The sequence below is a fragment of the Monodon monoceros genome, unplaced genomic scaffold (assembly GCF_005190385.1).
Source record: "Monodon monoceros isolate NGI ecotype Baffin Bay Population unplaced genomic scaffold, NGI_Narwhal_1 Super_Scaffold_6, whole genome shotgun sequence".
Classification (NCBI taxonomy): Eukaryota; Metazoa; Chordata; class Mammalia; order Artiodactyla; family Monodontidae; genus Monodon; species Monodon monoceros.
In genome coordinates, this window is record NW_021703783.1 from 10,442,287 (window position 1) to 10,460,760 (window position 18,474).

The window sequence follows — 18,474 nt, forward strand, 5'->3', positions numbered from 1 at the left end:
GCATTGGCAGGCAGATTTTTAACCACTGCGCCACCAGGGAAGTCCAGCATTAATATTCTTATTATCCCAGGTCTCCCTCACACACACATACACACACACACACACACACACACACACACACACACACATTACTTACCTAAACGCACTGACACATTTATGTATTTAAGATGATTTTTGACTAGTGTTTGGTAGGGAAGTCCCTGCACAAACATGCCCCTATGTACACAAGTCTAGGTGGTGTGCGTGCGTGTATTTGGATGCACACAAGAAACCCTGATCTCTAATCCAAAGACACCAGCTACCAGTGACCAGACTAAGGCCCCCTGAAGGTGGGAGGATTGATCCAGAACATCTGGACATTCTCACAGAGTACAGTGGGCTTTGGGAAAAGGAGTAAAGACATCAGCTAAGCTTCAGGTTTCTCCCAAGCCTCTCTTCTCCCCTCCCTGAACAATGCAGCTTTCATCCAGCCATTGTTTTGGAGTCCCGCCTCTCCAAAAGAAACAAGACCTGATTTCCTAAGAAATTCTAACCAGCTGAAGCCCTGAGAGGGTCTATACAAAGATTCATAAGAAATTCAGACTTGACATTTCTTTCCAAAGATGGAAATTTACAGTCTGAATGAGGCGATGAGCAAAGCCACAGAGGATGGCGTGTGTGAAGCACAGTTTGGCTGTTAGGAGTCGAGTGAGTTCACCTCGAAACCTTAAACTCTCCTGATCTAAGAAGCTCTCCACGACAGATGACAAACACCGCCTCCCCTCCCCCTTAAAAGGCCGGACCCCAGCAGGGCCAAAGCCTGGGCCTCTCTTTCCTCCCAGGCCTGCCACTCCCTTGGGTCTGGCCTCCTCCTCACCCCCTCCCCACCCCTCTGAGCACAGCCTTGTCACTATGCCTCCACCGTCCTGTCCCTTAAGTCACCTTGAAATTAACGTCCCACCACCCAGTGATGGCATCTGCTCATCCACATACCTTCAGACTCAGGATACTCTCTTTACATGCAGGTGGGTCTTTAAAAAGTCTTCCGGCCAAGCTTAGGTTCCTTTTGCTAATGAAATGAATACAGACCACCATATACAGAGAAATGGTGAAAGTGGGGGGAAAAGGGTAGAAGGATGGGGAACAGAAACGGGTGCAAATAAAACTTAGAGGAACATTCATTTCCAATCCATCTCCCCTTAGGCACCACTGCTACAGTTTAATGAAGTGGTAGCTAAAGGTGTCTTCCTAGCATCTCTACACCTGGGCATCCCCATGAAGAATACTTCTGAAACAAGAGGCCATCTCATAAGGCTACCGAAACATTTTGTGAATGCCCTGGGAGTAACTATGCCCCTTTTCTTCCAACACTCCCCTTCGCCATGAAAGAAAGCAGCTAGCGTCCAGATGGCATGGCATCTCTCTGCCTCCCTACTCTAGAAACACATGGGGCTAGGCTGGGTCCTCATTCCCAGTAGCTTGGCCCGGGCTAGGATCCAGCTCTCTCCTTGACTACGAACCGACTAACAGCTGTCCCTTTCTTTATAATGGCCATCAACAAAGTTAGTTGCAAGGCAGTGGCCTAAAATGAAAATTGTAGCATTTGCTCCTTCCAGAGGCAAGCCTAATAAACAGGGCTAGCATTCATTAACTGTAGAACCACCAAAGCAGCAATGAGAGCCTCTTCCCTCTTCTTTCAACAAGACCCTGACTTCCTCCCCTGGCCTCGGCATTTGGAATCTGAAATTCCTCATCAGTGAAGCAGCACATTCCTGTGTTGATCTTCTCCCCAAGTTAAGGGAGGCGAGGAAGCGCGGGAGGCTCGCCCCTTCACACCACTTGCCTCTCCATCCTCCTAAGATGACCATTCTCTCCTTCTTCTATAAAGCTCCTAATTATTTTTCAAGATGTAGTTTGAATGTCAACCCCTCCACGAAGCCCACCTCCTTCTCCCAGGCTGCTCTCTCTTACAGCTCTTACCTAAGGCTATGGTGGTCTCTTTACATGTCTCCCCCATTAAATCATGAGTTACTGGAAGGCAAGGACCAGAGCTAATTCTTTTTCATAACTCAGTGCCTGACAAATATTGGTCCTTAACAAATGTTTGTTGAATAACTGAGGAGAGCAGAAGTCATAAAAATAAAGTTAAAAGAAGAGATAGTGTGATAGAAAAGAGACCAAGAGATATAATAAAGAAACACAGAAGCAGGAGTTCATAAAAAGAGGGAGAAGAATCAGTTATGAGAAGGGCCAGCATAAGAAGGCATGGAGGCTGGGAGGGGAAGAGGCAAACGACACATGTGGGTGGGAGAGTGAGGGAAGAGAGGACACAGGTGAACTTAAGCACACACGTCCCTTTCTAATTTTTCTTTTCTACTTTTAAGAGCAAAGCAGAAATGTACGTGGAGCTGCCAGTGTTAACCATGATATAGAATTAGGTTCAGGAATGACGTAGACCCATGACGCATGGCCCAGTAACTTTGGCATCACCTGGGAGATTGTCAGAAACGCGGAATCTCGGATACCACCCCAGGCCTGGCAATTCAGAGTGGACCTTGTTTTTTTGTTGTTGTTGTTGGTTTTTTTTTTGCGGTACGCGGGCCCCTCACCGCTGTGGCCTCTCCCGTTGCGGAGCACAGGCTCCGGACGCGCAGGCTCAGCGGCCATGGCTCACGGGCCCAGCCGCTCCGCGGCATGTGGGATCTTCCCGGACCGGGGCACGAACCCGCGTCCCCTGCATCGGCAGGTGGACTCTCAACCACTGCGCCACCAGGGAAGCCCCAGAATGGACATTTTTAACTAGGTCCCCAGGTGATTCCTATTTACAATAAATTTTGAGAAGCACTGATGTAGACGTCTGAAATCCACAAATAACCTCCAAGAACGTCTCATTCTATTCAATGGTGTGGTGCACAGAGACTTGGCACTAAGCAACTGCCCCAACCTTAACCAAATCACTTAATCTCCCTGGATCTCAGTTTCTTCATCTATTAAATGAGAAGTCCGGAGGAGATGCTTTCAAAAGTGCCACAGGGCTCTCAAATCCTTGATCTCATCTAACAACGTAACTGCAAACCATTCCTGTACCCACCAGAACAAACAACAAATAGCATCTTTCACTAATCAATATTTCCCTTCTCTCCGTTCATTCATCCATAGACATACCATTAACAGCCACAGGTGCATGGTAGGAACCCATCTCCTCTGAGTTAGGCCTGCTCCTTCACATTCTGTTCTATTTTCTGCAGCCTTCTGAAAGATAGTATCAATTCAACCACTAATCTACTCTCCCTGGAGACTCTTCTTGTGGTTGCAAAGAAGAGATGCACTTTAATAAATGTGAACAATTCATTAGACCAATAACTCTTTGGATCCATATTTATTTACAGGGAGACAATACCAGGATACCGTGCATACCATGTATGCACGGTAGCAGAGTAGTTTACTGAAAGGAAGAAATTTCTAGAATTCTTAAGGAGGGTGCAGAATGGCAGTGAAGAAAAGGAGCTTATCCACTCCTGACCCCAACAAGTTACTCGAGATGAGCTGTTTTGTACTCTCCATCATTACGGACAGAAGGTCAAGGTCATCGTTCAGAACAATAGTTTCCCAACCTTTAGAATGATGAGTTCCACCTGGCTCCTAGAGGCTGCTTTTTTGCTCTGGTTTCTTAACACATAACCTGTCCTTTCCCCCACCTCCTTCTCTAGTTCATAGTCTATAAATATTAACTAAATTTCTGCTTTAGCCTGTCAGTACTAGTGGCTGTGTCGCCTCCATTTTCATATTCTTGAACAAGAAAATAGGAAAACAGAAAAAAAAAAGAAAGAGCCCTGCATCCTGGATTCCTCATATTCGTGGAGGTAATGGGAGAAGGTTTTACAAGGTAACGATGATGTGGCCAGGGGCTGCATCAGCTCAGTCCTGTTTCTCCATTCATCCCACCAACCAATTTGAGTGCACATGTCCACCTCCCAGGTACCCGCTGCCCCTCCCCACACAAGGCTGGATGTGTGGACACGAAGGTCAAGGGAGACCGTCAAGGTTCTGAAGCCATCTTTCTGGAAGTGAAGCAGGAATACAAAATCAAGGTACCTGCTGTTCATCCCTTCACCAGAGGAAGTCTCTCTTCCTGCTCAGCCTAAAAGAAAGGCACTGGGTGTGCAAAGTAGTGACTAGAGGAATTTTTTCTCTTCCTCCTCCTTTTCTGTCATTTTGCCTTCTTACTTACTCTCTTTACCTCTATCTACCCCCTGATATATTATACATTTACAGTGGCAAAACAAGGCTCTTCAGATAGACAGGCTTCCCAGGGATGGAACCCATGGAGAGAAGGCACTAGACACCCCGGGGCACACCCTGCTCCTCTCCTTCCTTTCAGCATCTGTCTCTAAGCTGCCATATCGTCCTGTGTTCACAGATCCATCATGCTTCGCTACACCTGAAACACAGGCACAGAAGACACCATGTCGTTCAGCTTCTCTTGAAATCACCAACCTAACATCTTCAACCGTGCTTTCCTGGGAAGTCTTTATTTCCTATTAATTTCTTTTTTCTTAATTGCACATCATGGAGGCACCTCGACCGAAAGTAAATGTACTCTTCCTCCCACCAGCAGCCACATTTCTCTGCCATGTGCCCACACCATCAGGGGGGCGGCAGGAGGGGAGAAGACAAAATAGAACCTGGTCAGCTCTTTATGCTGTGAGGGAAAAAACAAGGAGAGAACAATGGCCCTGAGGCTGCCCAGAGCACCACTGAGTCACAGCCTCATGGCGTCCACTCACGAGGACAGGGGCAGCCGCCACCTCCCAAGGTCTCCAAAACGGCTTTGGATGTGGAAAGACACAGACCACCTGTGGCGATTCCTCCTTGAATCCCAACAAGCACTTTCTGGATGGAGTCCATTCTTTCCTCTTTGTGGCTTTCCCACCGCCTAGTCCTCTTTCTCCCCTTTCAATGTCTTGTCCTTTGCCCAGTCTTAGAGCCAACTAACAATGGCCTGGAACCTGGCTTCACCCCGTTAGCATTCAAGGCAAACGGGGCTGAGACTCCGTCGAAAGGCCTTCTGGCAACCTCGTCACCAATCCACATGATGACTGGTGTAGAGCACTGTCGTGGCCCCAGCAATGCAAACAGGGCAATGCCCTTGGAGACGCACCTCACCTTGCTCATCCTACCTATGGAATCGTGGCGCATGGAGCTGCTTTTTTCACCCACACCTCTGTTCTATTTTTAAGTAAAATTCAGAGTTCATCCTCCCACTTGAAGGAGTAGAAGCAGATGGGGAATGAGCTCAGGTGTCTCGGGTGAGCACACACTGGATCACCTCAGCTATCTGTAGACATGGCGAGCACGGCTCAAAGTGGGATCCCAACCCGCCACTCAGATGACACCATGGTTACAGATGAGTGCTGAAGCAAGAAACGCTCAAGAGAATGAAACCTGGGGGAGGGGAGTAGTGAACTGGATGCTATCCATCCTTTCTGGACGATGAAGAACTCTCTTCTACCATGATGTTGAGTGACAAGGACCTTCAACGTCTTCCCCAATATCCCTGTAGTATTTTGGATTGTTTCAAAGTATTATAAAAAATACTGGAGAAATGATTTAGGGGGAGAATACTTTCAGGAAGATTATTGGTGCAAGTGATTCTGCCACACTGTTTGGAAGATCTTGATCTCAACCTGATTCCTGCCCTTGGGTGCCTTCGGAGTTTGGGGACATACGGTCAGTGGACAAGGTGACGAGTAACCAGCTCACCACCTAGCCCTGCAGCCCATGGGTGACCTGATTTCCTCGGAGTTGTCTTGGATTGCATGAGCGACTAGCTGAAGAGCCATTAGCTAAGTCTTTTCCATTTCTCCTGCTATTTCTCTTTTCAAGTGCATGAATATACCACCTAGCCACATTGCACATGCTGTAGAATTTGCTGAGAGGGAGAAAAATGTAAGTATTAATTCTCTTTGGAGGGTCCAAGGCTAACACATGCAAACGGCACATCTCTTTGTTTAACACAAAGACTCACGTGTCGAATTCTGCACCCCTGCCACACACACAGCATTTTAGAACTCTGCAAGATAGCCATTTTGCAAGAGTGGGGAAGTAACAGTTTGCTCGGAGGATGTGTGGGTATAAATAGATGTGCAGACAGAAGGAGAAATTTATAGCTCAAATATAATAGCACACCAAAAAATACAAATTAAAAAGCAGAATACTGACAGAATTCCTTCTTTCCAAGCTTAAGATTTAAGTACTCTTAACCTGCAGCATCCTCCAATTCCAGGTGTTCCGAGGCCAGCCTGATTCCCCACCTAGACCTGTCCCTCTGCAGTAGGCCTCCCGGGATCTCTGGGCCCAGGGTCAGCATTTAGACAGCAAGTGGACTTCGGGGCAATAGCCACAGTAATCTCATTCATTATTTCGTCTTTTAAAAGGCATGAGAAGGATACCTAGGAAGGTAGAGACAGGAACTAGAGAGACATGGAAGTGGCAAAGGGGAAAAACCAGCCTGAAAAAAAGAAAAAGCTTTCTCGATTCCCATAAAAAAACCAGAGCTTTAGCTTGGGGTGAATAAATGGCTATTTAACTCGAAAATCACACAGGTCTCCCAACCCTTATGCCATCCAACATCTGTCCCTACATACATCCACCCCCACTGCCTCCAAAAAACCCAAAACCTGTTAGATGAGGAAGGAAAAGAAATAACGTGGGAGATTTCCCCCTTTGTAAGAAGCCTTTTTCCCCAAACAGCATTATTTGAATATCTTGCTACCTTTTCTTCCCCCCAAAAAATCCACTTGAGGGACTTGAAGAGAGAGATAAACAAGGAATCCCTGCCCCAGGTGAGAAGAAAATGAAATAGAATTTGCCCTACCTTGGTTTGTAGAAGCCAAACCTCTAGACAGACAGATTAAGGGAGTGAGCATGTTGGGTATATCCAGTCGTGTCTTCTCGCTTGCATATCCACATAAGAAAGACGAAGGATAAATAAAAGGAAGATCATTTAAAATCCAATTTAGCGTGAATTTTGTTTTAATCTTGTGTCTTGAAGAGATGCAAATTCAATGAAAAAAAAAAAAAGATGGACTTCAAAGGTAATTCAGGGTATGGAGAGCAGCTCACAATGCAGAATCCCGAGTGATTATTCCGTTTGCATGTGAGGTTAGTGGCTGGACTATTTTTTTTTTTTTAATGATTCTTCTGGCAATTACGGTCTTTGATTTTTGGAGCTTTAGTGGAGGAGGCTCTGTGTAGAGAAGCTGGGGGCCGGCTCTGTCCCTCCGTGGAGCATGGTCATTCCCAAAGCGTCCCCTTCCTAAGGGGGAAAAAGAGGCGGTCAAGGTTTGATTCGAGTGTCCCCCAGAGGGTGAGAAAAATGCATTCTGAAAAAGAGATCAATTCGTTTTAAGGAAAAGGGGGAGGAAACCCTGCATTTCCCACAGAGTGCACACGAGAGGAATTGCAAACAGCTGGCACTGGTCTATAAATAATTCAGAAAAGGTCTGGCTATACCATTCCTGGGACAGGCATGGATGCGAGGTGGGAAAGCCAACCTGAATGGAGGAGGAGAGAGGGAGGGAGGGAGGGAGGGAGGGAGGGAGCAAAGGAGGGAAGTGGGAAGCAGGGAGGAAGGGACGGAGAAGCGGCTCCACGTAGCAACACACACTCACTCACACGCAGAAACACAACCCCGACTTAACTCGCTAGCAAGTGCGGCCCCCAGCCCCATCTGCAGTGCTGCTGACATGTCTGTCTCGTTCTCCCCATCGTCTCCAACAGCAGCGCCTCCTCCCACCCCGGGTTCGCGCTGAATGGGTTGTGATTGTGCACCGGGTGCACACTGGGCATTCCCTGGAAGGGGCACACTGACACGCGCGCACACACGCACGCGCCCCCGCGCGCGCACTCACACTCACCCCCGCGCACACTCACGCCGCCGCCGCCGCGCTGCTGTGCAGCTCACGGGGCTTCACCTGAAACGTGTCGATTGGACGGATGGTGGCGGCGCGTGGCTCCGGCCCGGGGCACCGATGCCCAGCCTCTCTGCTCGGTAAGGGGACTAACCCCCCCAAAAAACACCAGAGAGTGCCCTATCCCTTCACCCTGAAAAACCTTTTTTAAAAAGCCACGTCCAAATGAGCAAGTGCCGGGCTCTGCAGGCTTTAAGAGCTTTACTTAATGCCAGGTTGGTTAACGGCTCCACTGCTTCGACGCTTTATCTTCCTGACACCCCCATTCCCCCCCCCCCGCAAACTGAGACAAGAGACTCCAAGGCGAATATTTACGTACCGGCTCGGAGAGCCTGGGCGATAGCAGGGTCTCCGGAGAGGGGAGGCCGGTGGCCGAGGATGGAGGGTTTTCCTTTCCTGCAAAGCAGGATTAATAATCCGTCTCGGAGGGTTCTGAAGTTCACGACTCTTCTTTGCAAAGCAAAGGAAAATGCATCCGGACGCCAGCACTTCTGGAGGGTGGTGCTCAGAAATCACCCGGCCGAGCACTTTCGATAGAGCAAAGCCCCGAGATTTCCTAGAGGTGAAGAAGCCGAAGGAAGTGGTTTTTCAAAGGGGGTGGGGGACCTGCCTTTCTCCAAAAAGGTGGGGGGTGGAGAGGCAGGCGCCCAGATTCCAGCTGGTGATGATGGGAGCCGGGGGAGGGGAAGCGGGCGGGGGCAAGTCAACCGCGCGGCGGCGGGAGAGGAGGAGGAGGAGGGGGAGGAGGGGAGAGTAAGAAAACGGGGGATTAATCACCGGGTACGGGGGCAGGGCGGGAGATCACAGGCTGCCTGGTCTGGATTTGGGTCTCACACTCAAAAACGTGCCCCCCCCACACACACACACAAGCACACACCCCTACCTCTCACACACTGCTCTGGTGGGAGGAGAAACCCGCGAAGCTAGGGAAGATGTTCCTGCTCCCAGAGTGTGTGTGCGCGCGTGTTCTCTTTCTCCACATCTCCCACCCCACCCCCAGACCCCTTCACCCCCTCACTCCTAATGCTAAGTCTCTGGCGGAGCCAGCTTCCCACGTCACGTGCTGGGGGAAGTGGGGTAGTAAGGGGGAGAACGCTTAGCCGAGTCCGTGGCGCCTCCTGCCGGCCGAAGTGGGGAACGGCAGCGAGGAAGGGCGGCCAAGGGGTCGGGGGAGCGAGACAGTGCCCCCGGCGGGCGGCCCCGCTCCGCTGCGGAAAGCGTCTCCAGGGCGGAGCTGCGGTTTGAGATTTACGATCCTTGCTTGATTTTCCATAAATCAGCCTTTGCTTCCTAAGTACGTGGCGTGTGCTGGACGCAGTTTAAAGCCGGGTTCTTGCCTTCAAGGGGCTTAAGATCTATTCTGAGCCCATGAGGCTGACGCGTAAAACGGGGAAACAAAGCAAGGTAAATGTAATTAAGGGCTAAATTGTGTAGTACAGATTACATGTGTGCTTTGCTGACTGGTAGTGAAGGTTTGAAGAATTTGGAATTTTTTATTAAAATAGATCCTTTTATTTAAAGACCTTGAGAAGAAGATGATGAGACAGGTGAATAATCCCTAAATAAAACTAGATTTCAGGGCATTTAAAAACCCACCCTCTTGTAAAAAGCAAACATCTATTCATTTCTCTCCCTCTTAAGCTGCTTTCTATTTTAACAGTACTTATCACCACCTGTAGTATTGTTTACTTTTAATATTAATATCATTGTGGAGGCATCATTTTTATTCAGATCCGTTGTCTCTTCAGAGATACAGAATATTACAGTGGTGGAGCATTTTCATTCTGGTTATGTCATGAGCTTCTTACCCACATTCCTGAGAAGCAGCCATATATAAGCACACCGGTAACAATCCTGTGTGAAGTGTTTACACCTAGTAGCTAGGTGCTTTGATCTACATAGAATGGGGTCCTATAGACCAGACAGCACCCATAATACATCTGAACTAATTCTTTCATGTTTCCTGATTTTGATAGGCCGAATCTTTGAATGTAAGATTTTTAACACACACACAAACACATAAGCATTACAAGAAAACACAAATACAGTGTGTTCACGTGTGAATTATTCTGTCTCAGTAATGGTAGAGCTATTTTTCTAAGTCAGGGTAAGGCTGACCTTCCACCTCTTTGGAGAACTGCAGAGGCACCCTGAATTGCTGTGCCCCTTGACATACAACGGCCAACCCAGCCACTCGAGGTGTAGAGTTCCAGTTGTTAGCATGTGGATTCCAGGAGGGGTGTAGGATAAAGGAGAGCAAGGGCCCTGTGGGGCTTTCCTGAAACACTCCTCCTGGAGTTTTCCAGGAATGCCCATTAACTTCACAATAGTATCCAATCTCACTCAAGGCTGACCTTTAATCTACTTTTTTTTTTTTAAACCTCAGAGTCCACCCTCCCCTTCCTATCCTTGATCCCCTTCACCAAAATTGGACCAATTCTCTTATTTTATTCCTTTCCTGGACCCAGCAGTTCCGTTCCTGCCTCTTCACTTTTGCAAGTATAGAGAAGGATGAGATCTCAGATCCCCTCTCCCTAACTAAGTCCACCCTCTCTTTCAGTTTCTAGCTCAAGTTCCAAGTCCACAGAAGATATTTTTCTGTCAACCAAGCCTGAACTGATTTCTGTAACAATTTCAAGGATTTTTAAATGAGGTCTGGCACCTCACCACCATCCCCCTGACTCCGCCCTCTGCATTTGGAAATGTGTAGAGGAATCTGCACGAAATGACTGGGTGATGCCACTGGCATGTACGACCCAGGCACGAGATACTACACATACCAAATTGGACATTTGGTCCTGCACTATGAAGAACTGACCCAAAAGGAGAACTATACTTCCACAAGCTATTTATCTTGAACTGTAGGAAGCTACTGGTATTTAATCATATGGAATAACCATTAATTATTAACTTATAATAAAAAGGCAATTTCATAAGGTTAAACTTAAAGGTGTATCCTTATGTACAGTATACCTCTTATCTTCCCAGTTAGTTGTTTAACTACTTAGGGAGACAGACCAGCATCTAGGTATCCATATATTCCCAGCACTAGGCTGTTGGTTGGCAACCTCAGAAGTTCCCCTGGGGCAATTCAAAACGGCCCCGGTACAGAGAAGGCAAGGAGAGACCAAAGAAAGAGGCAGACCACTCCAGATTGGTAGGTGGCAGTTGTAATAAGCAAAGGAACTTACATACCAGGCTTGCTGTCTTGGGCGGCTGCAAGATGAGTAGCTCTCCACACCTGCTGGACCTAGACAGCAGCCCTAACAGGGTTCAGTCACATATTCATTCCAGATGGTGTCAATAATACATCCTCTCAGGGTTGCATCCTTGAAGTGGCTCCTAGGGCGGGAACAGTGGGTGAAATGGACATTCCAAGGACAAGGGGAAGGTGTAAGGAGTCTTCATATTGCCTGGGTCCAACTCGTGGGTCAAATGCTGGTCACATCCTCTTAATGATCTCCTCCAATAGTGGTACAATTTCACACATGTGGGGTCTCTGTAAATATTAAGGACTTTTTATGACTGTTAGAAACCACTTTCCCAAGCAGTCTTGCCAACTCTGGAAGAGCTAATTCTAGGGACCATGCAGCCTGTGAGCAGAAGGTGGTATCTCTTCTCCATGGTGTCCAGTGCCCATTTAATGAGGGAGACCTCTCTCCTTATTTCTCAGACTTCCTATCACTCACTTGCACTTCTAATGAACAACCTTTGCCTCCAGGGACCACAAACCACCTTTCAATAAAACTGTTTTCAGAGATCACCCAGATTCATGAAATCTGAAACACCATTTCTCAATGTTGCAAATATGCACTTCCTAACTCCTAGTCAGCAAAGAAAGAAATATTCTAACACGACAAGATGTTGGGTTATATTTCACAGCATTATTTATTGAGGTAAAAGCTCTCACCTGAGGCTGCTAATGACACTGTTGGAGGTATTCTGCCAGCTCACTTGACCCAAAGGATCACAGGAGATGCAAACAGTCCATGGCCCCATCAGCAGATGCAAAGCCCATGCCTTGTCTGGAGAAAAAAGACAGAAGTATATTCATCTCACAGCATCTTTCAGATCAAACATGGAAACGAAAGGGTAGGGCCTGAAGCTTACGATTTCGAGTCCTTCTTTAAGGAAAAGTGTAGAAAATTTGATCGAAAGTAAATACATAAAATGAGAAAATACATCACAACAATTGAAGAATTCTGATACTTATAAATGCAACACTTTTTAAAATTAAATACCATTTTTTATTAGTTGCTGTTTGACTCTTCTGTAATACTTGCTTTTCTACATTTTTTTACTTCATACTCTTTGAGTACCCCTTCACATTATGATTATTATATCATTTTCTATAGAAATAATAGAAAGAATCCAGGATGATCTTTACCATGGTTGTTCAAAAATTGTTTTTTATTGTTGATCATTTGGGAAAATTTCTTACTTATTGGTAGTAGTACATTTTTCAGAATTGTTGAATTAGGGAAAACCTTTATCAAATTCTTTTTATATATAAATTGTAAGGCTTCAAGGGTTTCAAGTTTTCTTGTACAGTGACTAATCTTAAATATACCTTGAATTGATGACACTCATTAACCAGTTTGCAATGTATTATAAAGTTTTACATTATCTTCATCAATGTCAGTATTTTGTCTCAAACTTACCAAAACTTTAAATCATTTCCCAATGTGTACATATGACTCACTCCTCTTCATTAACTGGATTATCAAACAATCCAGGAGCCTATTCATTACTTCTATTCAAAATTTCTCTTTTCTAATTGATACAGCCACTGTGGAGCACAGTATGGAGGTTCCTTAAAGAACTACAAATAGAACTACCATATGACCCAGCAATCCCACTACTGGGCATATACCCTGAGAAAACCATAATTCAAAAAGAGTCATGTACCAAAATGTTCATTGCAGCTCTATTTACAATAGCCCGGAGATGGAAACAACCTAAGTGCCCATCATCGGATGAGTGGATAAAGAAGATGTGGCACATATATACAATGGAATATCCTCAGCCATAAAAAGAAACGAAATTGAGCTATTTGTAATGAGGTGGATAGACCTAGAGTCTGTCATACAGAGTGAAGTAAGTCAGAAAGAGAAAGACAAATACCGTATGCTAACACATATGTATGGAATTTAAGGAAAAAAAAATGTCATGAAGGACCTAGGGGTAAGACAGGAATAAAGACACAGACCTACTAAAGAATGGACTTGAGGATATGGGGAGGGGGAAGGGTAAGCTGTGACAAAGCGAGAGAGAGGCATGGGCATATATACACTACCAAACGTAAGGCAGATAGCTAGTGGGAAGCAGCCGCATAACACAGGGAGATCAGCTCGGTGCTTTGTGACCACCTGGAGGGGTGGGATAGGGAGGGTGGGAGGGAGGGAGACACAAGAGGGAAGAGATATGGGAATATATGTATATGTATAACTGATTCACTTTGTTATAAAACAGAAACTAACACACCATTGTAAAGCAATTATACTCCAAAAAAAAAATTTCTCTTTTCTTCTTAGAGAATTATAGTTTTGGTATAATTTGAAAAAAAAATGTTGCAATTTGCTTCCCAGTGTCAGACTGATTTCTATTGATGTCAGGGCTAATCTTTATCTTCTTGTTTCATATTACATTAATTATTATCTAAGTTTTCTCTTGGTTCTTTAATAAATAAATGTAGATAATAAAAGAAGGAACTCTTCAAATATGTCCCAAACAGCAGTCTGTAATTTCTCATTTGTTTGGTTAAAATGTCCCAAATTATCTTTCCAAAGTGCAGGTTAAGTGGCACAATCAAGCTTTATCAACTCTTTTGAATAAACTTTTCTACATCTCTATGTTCGCGTTTCCCTTCCCAGCCTAAGAAAAATTTTAGAGCCTTAATGTTGATGTACACATGTTACAAAGCTTGAGCAGCTTTCTAATGGGAAACATTACACTTTGATTCTTTAAAGAAAATTCTAAGTTGTCACATACTCTATTGGGGAGAAAATCTAAAAGGAAAAAAAGCTGCGACAAAATACAAAAGTGGTCAACGACTTCAGGTGAGGTGGGGGGCAGCTTTTTTTCCAACAAGGGGACGACCCATGGAGCACATGTTCTGTGACACTTTTATGTCAGGATACTGGGTGAGTAGGTGCAAGGCGCAGGTGGAGTTTTCCTGGAAGTTTTCCTTGGGACAGCTGGCAATAACTTTATAGGAAACTGACGGCAAGCTGCGTAAATATATCTCACTAAACCCAAATTAAATTATTCCCTACTCAACTTCCTCTTAGCTTCATCTCCAAGATGCTCACCGCCAGTCCAAGGACACCCAGCGTGAAGGAAAATCAGAGAAAGTTGGAGTGGAAAGAGACAGCAATCTTAAGCGATTTGCAATTAAAATATGCTACTTTTGCAAATTCTACTAAAACATTTGGACAATTAGGGCCTCTCCCACAGTCTTAGAAAGGGCCCCAGGTGAATGGCTGGGAGTCTGAAGCTGCATTAGCTTCAAAGTGGGTCTGTCCCCGCTCGTTACCTCAAGTAAAACAGGCTTCCTGGTTTCCAGAAAAAATACTGGAATGTTTATCACCTCTGAAAAAACAATTCATAAAGGCTTAGCTGACAACATGCATGTTAATGCCTTCTGCTGAATCCAGTCCATCTTCTTCTGCTTACTATTCCTGGAGTGTCCAGGAAACACGGGCAGAACACTCAATTTGAATCATCTCACAAGTGTACTAAGATCCTACCATCATTACTCTTTTAAAAGAATCTCTATTTTGTTCTTATCATAATGATATTAATTATTCAACTCGGACAATCTTTTTTCAAAGGGATAAACAACCTTCATCCCCTTGTGTGAAGCCCTCCAACAATGAAAAATGTCTTTATTATCCACTGCAGTTTTTTGAGCCTGTTGTGTACATTGTGAACAATACACTTCTAGACATTTGCATTGTGTACTCAAGGGAACATTTCTTTAATACTTCCCCAAGTGGGCCCTTTTCTCTTCCAAATTATACAATGGGGGCAGAAGGGAGGAGAGAAAAAAGGGAGGAATAAATAAGACTTTCAGAAAGAGGACTGAATCTAGAAAGCAGGAGATGTGATGAGATAGTAGGAGTTCTCTGTAACAGAGAAAGGGAAGACTCCACATGGTGTTATTTCTATCAGCACTCAACTCCTGCGAGAACACACCCCGAGTGGAAATAACCCCCTATTAAGCACAGTTAGAGTTGGCACTGCCTTATTGTTTTTTTCCCCTCCTCCAACATAGCAAAGATGTGACAACACTGTATCTGACCCAGCTGTTTTTGTTTTTGTTTTTTTTTAACAAATTCTTTAGAATCTTGCTTTTTCTTCCACCTGGAAAGGTCTTCTTTTTCTTTTTCTTTTCTTTTTTCCATCTAAGCACGGGGTGGGGGGAAAAAAACATCTCTAGACTCACCATTATGGTGAAAAGAAGATGCACTCTTCTGATGTTTCAGTGCCCGATTGTTCAAGCTTCTTGAGAAATGTGACCCAGTTTCTTTTACTACAGACAACGTGGATGAGAGACTGTCTCTATCTGAAGGCATTTTGAAACATCGTATTACCAGAGGCAGTCAGATAATGATGTGAATGATAAAACAAAATGGAGATCAATTTTGTAATTCTCCTCTCGCTAGTTCCCTTCTCTCTTGTCACTTCACGCTCTTCTCTGAAACTTCTTAACGTTTTGCTTTGTGAGCCATGTGTCAGTGCCCCCAGTATTCTTTTTCCACTTTAGCATCTGCCTCCTTCCACGTGGATCTTTACTCCTGGAACCATCACTGTCATCAACCTCCGGGCAGATACCACCTCTTTTTCACGCCCCTTCAGAGAGTCCTTCTATCACGCAGCGGAGCTTTGACCGAGAGTGACTTCTGCCCACTTCTCCTGGCCCCTCTGCTCCCATCGCCCTGCACCCTTCCCATTCGCCACCAAGAGACCTTATGTGGAGCCCAGTTAAAGGAAATAATGACAAAGCAGCTTAGGGATCTCCTGCCAGAGTTGAGGGAAGGAAGAGGCCACAGGGAGACCTGGGCAGGCTGTTGAGAGAACACGAAGTCACAGGGGTGTGAGACGATCACGTGTGGAGTCAGTGGTCCCACAAAATAAATGTGAAATTAATGTGAAATCGTGTGAATTAAGATGATTTCATTAGGGTGTGTGTGTGTGTGTGTGTGTGCGCGCGCACACGCACACACACACACACCAGCGCTTTGAGAGAATTCTGAGGCGCAACCTGAGGCAAAGGGTGGTTATTCCTCACATGTCCCAAATCCGCATGATTAGCCTGAGAGGGACGGAGCATAAGCTTCACGAGGGCAGGGCCCGGTCCATTTTGTTCATAGCAACATTCCTAACACCCAGGGCAGTGCCTGAATAAGTAAATAAATGAATGACTTCTAAGAGGACCTAAAAGATGAGTAAGTATTTAAAGAAGGATTTTCTCTGCCGCTGTAAGAGCTGCGTTATGATGACCCTGCTTGAACTTCTCAACAGGCTCCCCACTAATGGGATTTAGTTCAAACTCTCCCCTGGCAGGTGGGCTCCTTCACAGTATGGCTCCAACTTCTCTCTCCTCTGTATTTCTTCATAACATCCAGTCATTTTTTTCATTTTGTTTTAAAATTGAGGTTTATTTTCTTTTTAAATTTAGATTTCAGTTTTCTCAAAGTTATATAAGAAAAGAGTTTAAAATGCTTGAAATAGCTCAACCGCAGTCCCCTGACCTCCCATCACCACCATTTCCCACTCGCTAAAGGCCACCACTTTTAGCTCATTTAATTGAAGCTGTTGGCACTAGCCCTCCCAGCTCAAAATGACACACTTACAACTGCTACTTCTTAATTTTTTAAATTTATTCATTATCTATTGGCATCCTGCTATGGAAGATAAGGGTTTGCCTCTTTTTCAAAAACAAAAACTAATGTACCACATATAAGCACACTTCCTATCTACCCTCATATTCTCCAATCTATGCATATCATAATTATACTTAAATCAATATTCACTTGCAGTTGTCCTGTAAGTGTCCTTTATCAGGTTTGGTTATCTTATACCTTTAGTCTCCCTTAATTTGGACTAGTCCCTCCACCTTATTTTGTCTTTCATGACATGGACATTTTTGAAGAATCTGGGCCAGTTATCTTGCAAAATATTTCACAATCTGGAATTGTCTGACTTTTGTGCCCATGAATAGATTAAGGATAAACATTTCTGGCAAGGTGATATTGTGAACTTCTCCAATGCAGGTATTAGGAGACACATGATGCCAGTGTGTCCCATTGTTGATGATGCCAAATTTAATCACTGATTTAGGGGGTATCTAACAGATCTCTCAATTATAAAGGTATATTTTCCTCTTTGTAATTCCTAAGTAATATGTTGGGTGATAATTTGAGACTATGATCCCATGTTCCTGTTTCCTAATAACTTAATAACCTTAACCTAATAACTTAAGGACAAAGGGTAATAAAAAGAAATCTTAAACTTCACATCTAGTGTTTATTGTTGGTAGTGGTATTAGTGCAGTAATTTTTAGAAATAAAAAATTATATATATGTATATAGGCTCTAGCCACTACAAAGAACTAAAAGCAAGCAGTGACACCCCAGTAACAATAAGCACGCCTGGCACCCAGATCCTGGCTTCTAAATACCATTCTCCACTCAGAGTAACCAGGGATCCTTGGCAAAATGGCTGATTTCAGGCTGAGTCAGGGAAAATGAAAGGGGAGCCCAGGGCATCTTGTTTGGTTTGAAAGCAGGATATGCTCTAAAACTAATGGGGACACGTCCAAAGGACAGAATCCAACTTAAAGGGTGTCCAACTGACCAAATTTGGGACTATTTTAGCATAAAAAAAGAAAATGATCATTATTGATTATGACACATTGAATAAAAAGAGGCTCCATTTAGTCCAAAGAGAATGGTGGTGGGTGGAGGGAAGAAAAGTTCTTCTTCACAAATAGTCTAGCTAATAAATGCTGAAGGAATGATGGAGTTAGAGAATCATCATTTTTACAGTTTCCAGTGTAACAGCTGATCATCAGTGAATACTAATAAATGCTTTTTTGATGATGATATTTAGCAAGCCACAACTACATGGTGTACTTATTCTTAACCTGTAAAACTAAAGTCCTTTTTTAAAACTTTAAAATGTATATTCTCCCACATCTTACAAATATCTCTTCCCCTTCATCCATGTTTACTAATATTGGGTTGGCCAAAAAATTCACTCAGGTTTCTCCGTAACAGCTTACAGAAAAATCCGAACAAACTTTTTGGCCAACCCAATACATTCATAAACCCTTCCAAGTTTCCTTCTTTGCAAATTTTTTCTTTTATCCATTGGTAGATATCTGTGAGCACTGGTTCATGTATAATTTAATGACTCTGTAGAGAAAAATGCTTTAGCCTCTATTTAGGAGCCATTTCTGAAATTCTTCTTTAAACAAAAACATTTCACAAGTTTCTTTTTACAAAATCATAACATA

General features: G+C 44.5%; 1 protein-coding gene across 1 annotated transcript in view; it reads right to left on the reverse strand.

Annotated features, from left to right (window-relative positions):
• GRIN2B (glutamate ionotropic receptor NMDA type subunit 2B) overlaps positions 1-18,474 on the reverse strand; it is a 544,711-nt gene that overhangs the window by 403,604 nt on the left and 122,633 nt on the right. Inside the window, exons 3-6 of the mRNA XM_029206241.1 lie at positions 11,863-11,977; positions 11,148-11,294; positions 8,272-8,508; positions 6,857-7,297 (exon numbers count right to left, since the gene is read on the reverse strand). The gene's annotated coding sequence lies outside the window, so the exon portion shown is untranslated. The remainder of the gene's footprint in view (positions 1-6,856; positions 7,298-8,271; positions 8,509-11,147; positions 11,295-11,862; positions 11,978-18,474) is intronic.